This window comes from Suricata suricatta, chromosome 9 (genome assembly GCF_006229205.1).
Source record: "Suricata suricatta isolate VVHF042 chromosome 9, meerkat_22Aug2017_6uvM2_HiC, whole genome shotgun sequence".
Taxonomy (NCBI): domain Eukaryota; kingdom Metazoa; phylum Chordata; class Mammalia; order Carnivora; family Herpestidae; genus Suricata; species Suricata suricatta.
The window spans coordinates 95,058,400-95,071,924 of NC_043708.1; the positions used below are offsets into that span (position 1 = coordinate 95,058,400).

A 13,525-nucleotide genomic window follows, 5' to 3' on the forward strand; every position below is an offset into this window, starting at 1 on the left:
CATAGGCAGTAAGCTCTTTGATATTGGCCTATGCAATATATTTTTTGATATGTCTCCTTAGGCAAGGGTAACAAAGCAAAAATAAACAAATGGGACTATATTAAACTAAAAAGCTTATGAACAGCAAAGAAAACCATCAAAAAAATAGAAAGGCAACCTACTAAATGGGAGAAGATACTTGGAAACAATATATCCAATTAGGGGTTGATATCCAAAATATATAAAGAACTGATACAACTCAATACCTAAAAAACCCCAATAATCTGATTAATATAAAGGCAAAGGACCTAAACAGACATTTGTCCAAAGAAGAAATATAGGTGACAAATGGACACATGAAAATTTGCTCAACATCACTCATCATCAGGGAAATGCAAATCAAATCTCAATGAGCTATCACTTCACACCTGTCAGAATGGCTATTCTCAAAAAGACAAGAAGTGTCGGTGAGGATGTGGAGAAAAGGGAACCCTTGTGCACTCTTAGTGTAGCCACTGTGGAAAATAGTATGAGGGTTCCTCAAAATTAAAGATAGATTTACTATACAATCCAGCAATTCCACTTCTGTATATTTATCCAAAGAAAACAAAAACACTAATTCAAAAAGATATGACCCCCTATGTTCACCAAAGCACTATTTATAATAGCCAAGATATGGAAGGAAACGAAGTGTCCACTGACAGATTAATGAATAAAGAAGAACTGATAATATATCTACAATGGAATATTACTCAGCCACTAAAAGAAAAAAACCCCTTTGTGACAATGTTAAACCTAGAGGATATTAGGCTAAGTGAAATAAGCCAGATAAAGACAAATACCAATGATTTCATTTATATGTGGAATCTAAGGAACAAAACAAATAAAACAGAATAGACTCACAGATGGAGAACAAACTGGTATTCGCCAGAGGGGAAAAGCGTAGGGAGATGGGTGAAATAGACAAAGGGGATTTAGAGGTATGAACTTCCAGTTATAAAGTAAATAAGTCAAAAGAATATGTGTGCAGTATATGGAATATAGTCAATAATGTTACAACTTTGTATAGTGATAGTTGGTAATTAGACCTAACCAAGTGACCACTTCAGAATGTAAAAAAATATAAAATCAATATGCTATACACCTGAAACTAATATTATATGCCAATTATAATTCAATAAAAAATAATTTTAACTAAAAAAAGAAGTCATAGGAGCACCTGGGTGGCTCAGTCCGTTAAGTGTCAAACTTTGGGTCAGGTCATGATCTCTTAAGCCGTGAGTTCGAGCCCTGTGCCAAGCTCTGTGCTGACAGCTCATAGCCTGGAGTCTGTTTCGGATTCTGTGCCTTCCTCTCCCTCTGCCCCTCTCCCGATTGCACTCTGTCTCTCTGTCTCTCTCTCTATCTAAAAAACAAATAAACATTAAAAAATTTTTAAAAAGAAGCTACATAGTCCAAATTCCCCATTCTACAAATATTCAGACATGTTAAATTATTTGCTTAATTCACAGAGCTAGTAAGTGACACAGCCAAAACTAGAACCCAGATCTCAGCAAGGTTGTCAACATTGTTGGTAACATTCCCAACTCATTTCTCATAATACTATTACAAATCTTCACCACTGTTTTCATGAATCTTCTACAACTATCTCCCCATCACTCTAGTCCTTACTTCACAGAAAACTGAAAACCACACAGCATGACTCCAGTTTCCACTTTTAAATTTATTAATAACTCATCTCAAATGAATATTATCATTACTCTTCAAGGGGAAATCCTGTCATATGTTATCTGTCTCACATTGAGTCCTATCTTTACTGAGATCCCATTTTGTCAATTATTTCTTCTGATATATGTGGGAATCCTTTCTCCACTAATTCCTTTTTAGCATATAAATATGCTTAAGGACTTGCATTTATAATGATGTTATGTCCCATTCCAGAAACATTCTTTCTTTCCTTTTCATCTTAACCAAGTTCGTTTTAAGAAACTATTCCAAAACTGTTCCTACATTGTCACTTCGTATTTACTCATTCAACTGAAAGTGTTTGGGGAAAAAGGCCACCTATGCTTTTTTAAGGACATTTCAATTCCTTCCTTTTGAGAACTCTCTTCTCTTCTGACCACCTTATTTGCATCTTAACATTGAGTTTGTAAGTTTTTCTCTTTCCCTTTAATTACTCATGCTTCCCCGCATTCCATTCTCAGCACCCTTTCTTTCCCATTTTGTACTTTCTCTGGACATGTCCCACTTATATCCATGGCTCAGCTCTGACACACCAATTTATATAATGTAAAAAATATTTGTCTTAAGTTTTCAAAGTTGACCAAAATTATTTTTATTATTATATTATTTACTTACTTATATAAGTGTAAATTCCTTATGCTTATTGTTCCTAACAAATTTACAACCAAAATCTTTATAAAACAAATTCAAATAAAGCTAAAAATCTAAAAAATCATAAGATGAAATAAACATTAATTTATTAAGACTGTTATGCTTTTTTCTTGAAACCAAATTGCCAATTCAGAATGTGAATGTGGGTCTGGCAGCTAATACATAGATCCTTTTTAATTTAAATAGAACTGTGTACCATGTGATGATTCAGTTCTCCCACCACTTTTCTCTATTCATACTACTATGAAACCTTCATTCATATGAGCAAGCACACAATGATATCATTTCATCTTCACTTGACCTGATTGCATCATTTACAAAGTAAGCCTGGCTCTGTGATACTTGGCACCCGCAAGATTATAAACATAAATATAAATGCAGACACTGAAATAAGTTGGCAATACTATTAATAAATTGGTCATCTGAATGATCCAGATTATTTTTGAAATGAAAGCATGGATATAAGCATTAGTATAAAAATCAATTTAGCAAAGAAATTAATCCCTGAAAATATATTTGCTGGATCCCTGGGCTCTGGAACCCCCCAATTTTATGAATCCCATATCTGTGTCAATAGCCCCAAGCCCTTTCCTAAGCCTCTGCCCTGTATTTGCAACTGTCTACTAAAAATTTCTCTACCTACATGACCTATAATCGCCTCAGATACAACATGTCCAAACTGAACTTGTTATCATTCCCCACGCACACACCCACCTTAACCTGTGTTCCCAATCTTAGTTAATGACATCATCATCTACCCAGTTACTTAAGCCAAAAACTTAAGTCTCATACTAGATTCCTTCCTCTGTCTCACCTCCTACCTCCAATTCTTACAGATACTACTTCCTAAACTTCCTTCAAATCAATGGCCATTTTTCCTTTGACCCAGAAATCCTATTCAAAAATATTCCAAGGAAGTAATCAAAATGTTAATAAAGCAACAAATAAACAAAGAGGAAAGATGTTCACCTCACTATACTTAGTAAAAAAAAAAAAAAAAACTAAAGATGAAATAATAAAGAAAATTAGCATGACAATTTAAGAGTAGGGGAAAGGTTAAGCTAAATATGATACAGGTTATCTTTATCCAGAAATATCATAAAATTCTAGTTCTTAGCAAGCTACCTCTCAAATTTATTTTTAAATGCCCAGGCAAAATATCTTAAAAATGCTAGTTAAATTTTTAAAAAACTTGTACATCCATTATTGATTTATCAAGAATATAAGAGAGAGCTTCAGAAGCTAAAAAAAAAAAAAAAGAACAAGGAGGGGATCATAAATCCAAAGAGATATGAAATATGAAGCCCACTCCTGTCTTGGGTATCTGCCAATCTTTGGTGGCCTAGAGTTTTAGTTTTAAAAGGCACTGAGCATGGCAGACAAGAGACAATATAGGCCCAAGGAAGGCAGGATGTTATACTGGACTTTGGACTTTGCAAAAAGCAAGGAATCCCAAAGAGCCATCTCCTCAGTGAGTAAACCAAAAAACAATCTATCCTACAAAGAAAGATGATAAGAAAAATTGTCTCCATCTTAGCCATAAATCAAGGCCAAAAGTAAGTCATTCTTGATAATTCAAGACTATAAGCCCACACTCAAGTGGGTTTAATGACAGGAATGACAGAATCTGAATGGTCCCAAAAACACAAACAGAAATATTCATCCAAATTAATCCTAGTGCAGAAACTAAAACAAATCTCTCAAGAAATTTAACTTCAATTTAGGCCTCAAAAAAATCCCATATATATAATTCAAGGAACATAAATCCATACTACAACATAATGAGACATGAAGAATAAGTTACTGTGAACAAGTGTCAGCATAAAAAAGTTTCAGGATAAGACTCACAAAAACTTCAGTTATAAAAATTACATATAACTATAAAGGGTATATATCTATACTGATACAAGATAAACATGTTTAACATAGTTAAAGAATAAAAGAACATAAAGCCAAAGAATGAGTTTATAAAACTTAGCTGAGGTATAAAAGAACAAATAAGAACTTCTAGAAATAAATGCAAAACACAATTACTGAATTTTTTTTTAAAAAGCCAGCCAAGGTTGTGGATTAAACAGCAGATTAGATAAAGCTGAAGAAATAATTAGCAAATTGAAAGCTGTATCTGAAGGAAATACAACACACACAAAAAAGAAATAAAATATATTTAATAAGTATGAGCAAATAGCACAGAGAAAATCTAACAAGTATATACTTACAATAGTGAAAGATAAATGGAATAATGAGGGAGAGCTAATAATATTTCTAAAATGATCAAATACATAAATTTTTATACTCAAGAAGCCTTATACGGGTGCCTGGGTGGCTCAGTCGGTTAAGCCTCCAACTTCGGCTCAGGTCAGATCTCACGTCCGTGGGTTGGAGCCCCGCGTCAGGCTCTGTGCTGACAGCTCAGAGCCTGGAGCCTGCTTCCAGTTCTGTGTCTCCTTCTCTCTCTGCCCCTCCCCCTCTCATGCTCTGTCTCTCTCTGTATCAAAAATAAATTAAAAAACATTAAAAAATGTAAAAAAAAGAAGCCTTATATATTGCAAACACAATTAAAAATTTTTCACAGAAACCTAGACATAAACCACCACTAGAAAACAGCTAATGTTGGACTCATTAATGAAAGACTGAAGGTTTTTCCTTTAAGACCAGGAACAAGACAAGAATGTTCACTTTCACCAGTGCTATTCCTCCCTTTACTAGAAATCCTAATGAAAACAATTAGGCAACAACAACAAAAAAGGCATGCAAAGTGGAAAGAGGAAGTAAAACTACTCCTATTCACAAATAACATGATCCTTTACATAGGAAATCACCTTAACAATCCATAAAAGAGGGATGCAACTCTTGATCTCTGCTCAGGTCTTGATCTTAGGGCCATGGGTTCAAGCCTCACGTTGGGCTCCATGCTGGGCTTGGAATCTACTTTAAAAAATCCATAAAAGAACTAATAGAGCTAGTAAACTAATTCGACAAGTTACAGAGTATAAGATTAACATTGAAAAATCAGTTGTGTTGCAGGGCAGCTGGGTGGTTGAGTTGGTCAAGAACCAACTCTTAAATTTCAGCTCAGGTCATGGTCTCACAGTTTGTGAATTCGACCCTCGCATCAGGCTTTGTGTGACAGTGCAGAGCCTGCTTGGAATTCTCTGTCTCCCTCTTTCTTGGCCCGTCCCCTACTTACTCTCTCTATCCCTGTCTCTCAAAATAAATAAACTTTTTTAAAAATCAGTTGTGTTGCTATATACCAGCAGTAAACAATCCAAAAAGGAAATTAAGAAAACAATTGCATTTATAATAGCATCCAAAAAATAAAAATACCTCAGAATACATTCAACCAAGGAGATTAAAGACTTGCACACTGATAAATATAAAAAATTGCTGAAAAATTAAAGAACTAAATAAATGGAAAGATACTCTGTGTTCTTGTATTAGAAAACAATATTGTAATACAGCAACACAATCCAAAGTGATCTACAGATTCATTGAAATTCCAAAGGCCTTTTTTGCAACAACAGAAAAGCCAATCCTCAAATTCATGTAAAATTATAAGAGGCTCTGAATAGCCAAAACAATCTTGAAAAAGAGGAACAAAAATGAGGTGTCATTCTTCCTGGTTACAAACTTACAACAAAGCTATAGTAATCAAAGCAAGGCTGTACAGGCATGAGAATAAACCGATCAACCAACAGAACAAAATTGAGATGGTAGAAATAAAGCTATATCTCTGTGACCAACTGATTTTCAACAAGGGTGCCAACACTATTCAATGGGGAAAGAACAGTTTTTTCAATGAATGGGAGTGGGACAAATGGATATCCATATATAAAAAAATGAAGTTGGACTCCTCCTACCTCATAGCACATAGAAAAATTAAGTCAAAATGAATCAAAAACCTAAATGTAAGTACTAAAACTATAAAGCTCTTTGAAGAAAACATAGAGATAAATCTTCATGTACTCAATGGATTCTTACATGTGCCATTAAAAGTATAAGCAACAGAAGAAAAAAATAGATAAACTTGACTTCATCAAAATTAAAAATGTTTGTATCCCAAAGAACATTACTAAGTAAAAATACAACCTAACAATGGAAAAATATTTGAAAATTATATCTAATAAGAATACAGTATCTCAAACATGTAAGAACTCTTACAACTCATAAACAAAAAGAAAAACAACCCAGTTTAGAAGTGCACAAAGGACTTCAATAGACATTTCTGTTAAAAAGAATATACAAATGGTAAACAAGCACATGAAAAAATGCTCTACATCATTAGTCACTAGGGAAATGCAAATTAAAACCACAATGAGATACCACTTCACACCTACTAGAATAGCTATAATAATAAAACAAAAACAGTAAATAACAAGTGTTGATGAGAATGTAGAAAAATTGGAATTCTTACATATTGCCAGTGAGAATGTAAAATGGTTCTGGAAGTAGTTTGGCAGTTCCTACAAAAGTTAAACATATAATTACCATATGACTCAGTAATTCCAGCCTGATGCATATATCCAAAAGAATTGAAAACAGGGATTCAAACAGATACTTGTATGCTGATGCTGATATTTATTACAGCATTATTCAGAAAAGTTGAAAGGTGGAAACAATCCAAATGTTCATCAACAGATGAATGGATAAATAAATACGATATATATATTATTCAGTCATAAAATTAAAAGAAGTGTTCATCAACAGATGAATGGATAAACAAATACGGTATATATATTATTCAGTCATAAAAATAAATGAAGTACTGATACATGCTACAATATTGTTGAACTTCAAAAATATTATGCCACGTAAAAGAAGTCAGACACAAAATGCCATATACTGCATGATCCCATTTTTATGAAATATCTATAAAAGGTAAATTCATAGAGATAAAAAGTAGTTTGGTGGTTCCAGAGCTAGAAGGAGGGAAAATTGGGGAGTGACTGCTCACTGGGTACAGAGTTTTCTTTTGGGATGATGAAATGTTTTGGAATTAGATAAAGGTGGTAGTTACACAACATTCTGAATATACTAAACGCCATTGAATTGTACACTCTAAAATCATTAATTTGGGGGCACCTTGGTGACTCAGTCAGATAAGCATCTGGCTTCAGCTCAGGTCATGATCTCACAGTTTGTAGATTCAAGCCTCGTGTCAGGCTCTGTGCTGACAGCTAGCTCAGAGCCTGGAGCCTGCTTCAGATTCTGTATCTCCTTCTCTCTCTGACCCTACCCTGCTCACACTGTCTCTCTCTGTCTCTCAAAAATAAATAAAAAACATAAAAAATCATTAATTTATGCTATGTGTTTCACTTCAATTTAAAAAAGACATAAATTCATACATATATAGAAATAGAGAAAGCAAAATGTGACAAAATGGTAACAGTTTGTGAATCTAAATAAAAGATGTATGAATGTTTGTTGAATTATTCTTTCAAATTTTATGTAAGAGTCTCTTCTTAAAATAAAATATTGGGAAAACAGAAAAAATAACTTAACTTCAAAATATAGAAAGCTAAAATTGACAAAATCACAAAGAGGAGCTGGCAAATCCACCATCAAAGTGAGAGATTTTAATAAACTCTCTTAATAATTGATAGAGTAAGCAGATCAAAAAATTGGTAAGGATAAGGAATATTTGAGGAGCGCCTAAGTGGCTCAGTCAGTTGAACATCTGACTTTGGATTTCAGCTCAGGTCATGATCTCACAGCTGTGAGACCGAATTCGTGGTCCAGCTTCATGCTGAGCCTGAAGCCTGCTTAAGATTCTCTCTCTCTCTTTCTCTCTCACTCCCTCTCCCTCTGCCCCTCTCCCCATCTCGTGCACTCTCTCTAAAAAAGATTTAAAAAAAGAATATTTGAACAAGTTTGATTTAATAGACATATAAAAAACATTGCATTCAATGTCTACAAAAATATAACGTTTTTGATACTAAGGAGTATTTATGAAAATTGACTGTGTATTAGGAGATAAAGCAAGTCTCAACAAATTTTAATGAATTAGTATCATCCTGACTACACATCCTGACTATGATGCTAATTATTATAAATAACAAAAAATGGTTTTAAAAATCTACATTTAAAAATTTCAAAATATTTCTAAATTATTCATGGAATAAAAAAATATTGTGAAAGAAAAATGGAACTAAATAATAATTGAAACAGTACACACCAAAACTTGCAGTACTAGAGTAAATATGTAGCCATATCTTAGAAAAAAGAAAAGCTGAAAATGAATGACATAAGCTAAAAACACTAATACATTATATAAAGGGCAACAGAAAAAAGATATTTAAAGTGACAAAATAATCTAAATTAATGGCAAGAGCCAAATTATGGAAAGAGCCTAAACGTCCATCAACTAATGAATGAATAAAAAGATATGGTTTGTATATACAATGGAATACTACATGGCAGTGAGAAAGAATGAAATCTGGCCATTTGCAGTAATGTGGATGGAACTCAAGGGTATTATGCTAAGTGAAATAAGTCAGAGAGAGAAAGATAGATACCATATGTTTTCACTCATATGTGGAACAGGAGAAACTTAACAGAGGACCATAACAGAGGGGAAGAAGAAAAAAATAGATTAAAAAAGGGAGGGAGGCAAATCATAAGAGTCTCTTAAATACTGAAAACAAACTGAGGGTTGATGGGGGTAGAGGAGAGGGGAAAGTGGGTGATGGGCATTGAAGAGGGTACTTTTTGGGATGAGCACTGGGTGTTGTATAGAAACCAATTTGACAATAAATTATATTAAAAAAGTGAAATCGAAAACAAATATATACAAAAGAGCATCAACAAAGAAAAAGGTTGCTTTTGAAAACAATATTAAAATTGTCAAACCTCTGGCAAGATTGGTCAGGAAAAAGGAAGACACAAGCAAAAGGATTATAAATTTAAGGGAAAATAATTACAGATGCAGCATAAATTTAAACATAAGAATATTAAGAAAGTATTTTCTTACTAAATTTGAGTGAAGTGGACAAGATTTTAGAAAACAGACTCAAGAAAAAATATAAAAATGTAAGTGATCTTAAAACCAATACAGAAATTCAATATCTTGAATATCTTAAATCTTTTCACAGACACACACACACACACAGACACACACACACACACACACAGACACACACGCCACCTTACATTACACATCAGGCCCAAATGGTTTTACCAACAAGTTCTACTGAGAAGAGTTAATTTCAATTTTAATCAAACTTTTCCAGAGAATACAAACAAAATAAGCAACTTTCAACTAAGTTATAATTATAGCAAAATTTTGATACCAGATTCAAGCAAGGGTATTACAAGAAAGAAAATTTCAGATCATTCATGAACATAGATGCTACAATCATAAATAAAGTATTAGCAACCTGGGGAGCCTGGATAGCTCTGTTGGTCGAGTATGAGACTCTTGATCTCAGGGTTGTGGGTTTGAGCCCTGTGTTAGGTGTAAAGATTACTTAAAAATAAAATCTTAAAATAAATAAATAATAAAGCATAATAAAATAAATAAATGATTAAAAAAAAGTATCTAAAGTCTTCCCCCCCCCATGGGAACAGATATAAGGGATTTTATTCTATCATCCCAAACCAGAATTTCTCTCCTTTGATTCCAAACACCTTCATTCCTCTCCTTAAAAAACTTCAATCAGGTAAGGTTTACTTAAGACACTCAAGGTGAACAAAGGTCAATCATAAATTCACCAGCTTTAAAAAATGTAAGTAGTTTCAGGCAAATGCAAGTGCAAAGGAACTGGAGCAAGAAAGAGCAGTTCCAATAAATGAATTTTTCCCAATACCTAGAGCACCATATAGAAAAAGAGTAACAGGAAATGACAGGGAAAACAGTTTAGTAGGAACTAGAGACAAAATGCTTTAAACAGCTATTTTTAAGTAATAGGTTTCAAAGGCAAGTTCTTTATCCTTAAAACACAGTTATTTAAGACAGGATACAATTACAAGTACTCCACTTTCCTTGAGATTAAATACAATGCAACATTAACGCTTCATGTATTGTTAAAATTCTTTTTTCTTAGTGATTTAGAGGGACAATTTCAAACTACTGTAAATATTTTATCAGTAATACCTGGCAGTTCCTAATCAATTGAGTATATTCTGTTGTACAATAAACCACCTCACATCTTTCAGCAAGAAAAAAACCACCAAATTTGAATAAAGACATTACCCAATGAATTAGGACACAATTAAAGTTTGCTTTAAATATTTCTTTGAGAGGGTGGACAACACATTTCTACTCAATTAAAAGAAACATTTTTATAGTCTTGAGGTCTTCCATTTTTTTACATATATCATGCTGTGAATTCATAGAGTATGGGTTCCAGCAGCTCAGGCTCCTTTCCATTGGTTCTGACAAAGTGTGCTTCCCCTGGTAGGGCAGCCTGGCACTTCAGTGGAACCCCAGTACCTTTCTCCTTGGCTTCCTTCTATTTCCGATCATCTTCCTTCACACCCTTCAGTAAGCTCTCTCGGCTACTTGAGTGCTCAATATGAACATTAATTCTCTTAGCAAGAATCTTGCCCTTACCTTGTTTGTTTATAAGAATGCAAACAGCATGCTGGGTAACATGATAGATTCTTCCAGTTTTGCCATAGTAACATTTGTGGAGCATTCCTTTTTGAACAGTGCCAATTCCCTGGATGTCCGCAATATCACCTTTCTTATAGATTCGCATGGATGTGGCCAAAGGAACAACTCCGTATTTTCTAAAAGGCCTAGAGAACATATAGCGAGTACCTCTCCTCTTTCCCTTTGTTTTGGTCATTTTGGCAAATTACTGGAAGTTGGCATCGGCCGAGAGAATCTTTTTTTAAAAGAGCAATTCATCACAAATAAGTCAGCTGTCTGGTCAAAACGGCATTGATTTGTAGTTGTTTTCTGATTTCCATGGTGTAAATACTTCAGTCTTGACTAATTTCAAGCTGCCAGAATGATTTCACTGAATTCAGAATTGGGGAGAGATGCTAACAAACAATTTTCACAAATTGCTATAAGATGGCTTCTGTATACCATTTACATGACTCACATACCATGAGACTGACTACCAATGGATAAAAATAATCAGACTGGAATAATAGGCTATCCAAAATTTTTAAATGACACTGAATCTCTACTTCATACCAAAAATCAATTCCAGATGGATTATGGACTTAAATATGAAATGCAAACTTTAATATTTTTAGAATATAGGAAAACATCTCTCTGGACTTAGAGTCAGAAATTATTTCTATAAGACATATAAATCACTGACAATAATGGGCAATATTTACGTTTTGTTATTAAAATTATGAAATTCGGTTCATCAAAATATACAAGCAAGAGAGTAAAAAAACTCACTATTGTGTGAAGTGTGAAAATTCTCATTTGGAGAAGATGTTTTCCCTATACAAGTACAATTGGATACCACTGTATTCTGCTTCCCTAGGGTCCTTGCCCTAGCTACTCTTCTTAGGTTTTATAGCTTGTCTCTCTCTTTCTCTCTCGGCTTTTTTCCACAACACTCCCCTATCTCTCTTCTTCATAGCCAAGTTTATTGAAAGAGTAATAAACATTTACCTTCTCCACTTACTTCTTAACCCAATTCTTTTTTTAATGTTAATTTGTTTTTGAGTGAGAAAGAGAGAAAACACAAGTAGGGGAGGGGCAGAGAGAAGGAGACACAGAATCTGAAGCAGGCTCCAGGTTCTAAGCTGTCAGCACAGAGTCCAAAGCGGGGCTCGAACCCACAAGCCGTGAAATCATGACCTGAACTAAAGATGGATGCTTAACCAACTCAGCCATGCAGGCACCCCTCAACCCAACTCTTAATTAAGTATTTCCTTCTCATTTCCAGTACACTCTGATTTCTTGGTTCACACAACTCTCTCTATGGTGACTTGATATTGTGAAATTCCATGAACACTTTTCAGTGTCCAACTAACTGGCCATTCCTCAGAAGCATTCAATAAATGTTGGCTACTCCCTTCTTGAAATCAGTTCCTCCCTTTACTTCTGCAACAGTACTCATCCTTATTTCTCACTCCTTCCTCTAAATACCCTCTGCAGGACTTCCACTCTTTTTGCTTCTTCCTACCTCCTACCAAATTTAACTAACTTTTAATAACATATAAAAAGGAATGTATAATCATTAAAACAGTTCTAGAACATTTAGGAAAATATAAAGGAGAGAATTAAAACTGTCAGTAATCCTAACAGCTAAAGATAATTATTATTATTGACATTTTGATTAGTATATATTTCCAGACTTTTTCTCATAATACACATTTATCTTTTTGAATGTTTATTTATTATACATTTATTTTCACAAAATGGTAACTACCATACATAATGGCCCTTTAACACTTAATATAATGTTCATTCTTTTATATCAGTATAGATTAATATTGCTACTTTAATTATCAATAGCCAATATTCATTAAGATTTTACTGAGGGTACTGTGGTAAACTCTTTACATACATTTAACCTTTACACTACAACCTTATAAGACAAAAGTTATACTATTATCCTTATGTTACAGATGAGAAAACTAAGGCTTTGAAAATTTCAGTAAATAGTCCATGGTCTAACAGTAGAGTAGCCCTAGTAAGAGTTACCCAAGATTTGAACCCAAGCTGTTTAACTCCAGATTTGGAACTCTTTTCATTATCATTAATGCTTTATAAGTCAGAGTAATTTCATTTGTAAGTAATGGGATGCCCCCAAAAGGAAATTAAATAGGTAAAAAGCCTTGAATTAGATAGTTTTAAAGCTAGGTATACCACTCAACAACACAAAGTTTTGGTCTGGAACTTCTATGATTCTCATAGCTTTCACTCAGAGTCATAAGACAGCTACATAGCTGCGAGCACCACATTCTTACATCCTCACATGAAATATCCAGAGATAGGAACAATGGGCAGGGTTTTCTCCTCATGTATGTATTTTTTTAAATAATAGTTTATTGTCCAATTGGTTTCCATATAACACCCAGTGCTTCTCCCCACAAGTGCCCTCCTCCATGACCATAACCCCCTTACCCCCTTCCCCTCCCCCTTCAGCCCTTGGTTCGTTCTCAGTATTCAATAGTCTCTCATGCTCTGTGTCCCTCTCTCTCCAACTCTCTTTCCTCCTTCCCCTCCCCCATG

The 13,525-nt window shown here is 34.0% G+C and overlaps 1 pseudogene; it reads right to left on the bottom strand.

Annotated features, from left to right (window-relative positions):
- Positions 1-10,624: 10,624 nt before the first annotated feature.
- On the bottom strand, positions 10,625-11,165 carry LOC115302885 (annotated as a pseudogene).
- Positions 11,166-13,525: the final 2,360 nt, after the last annotated feature.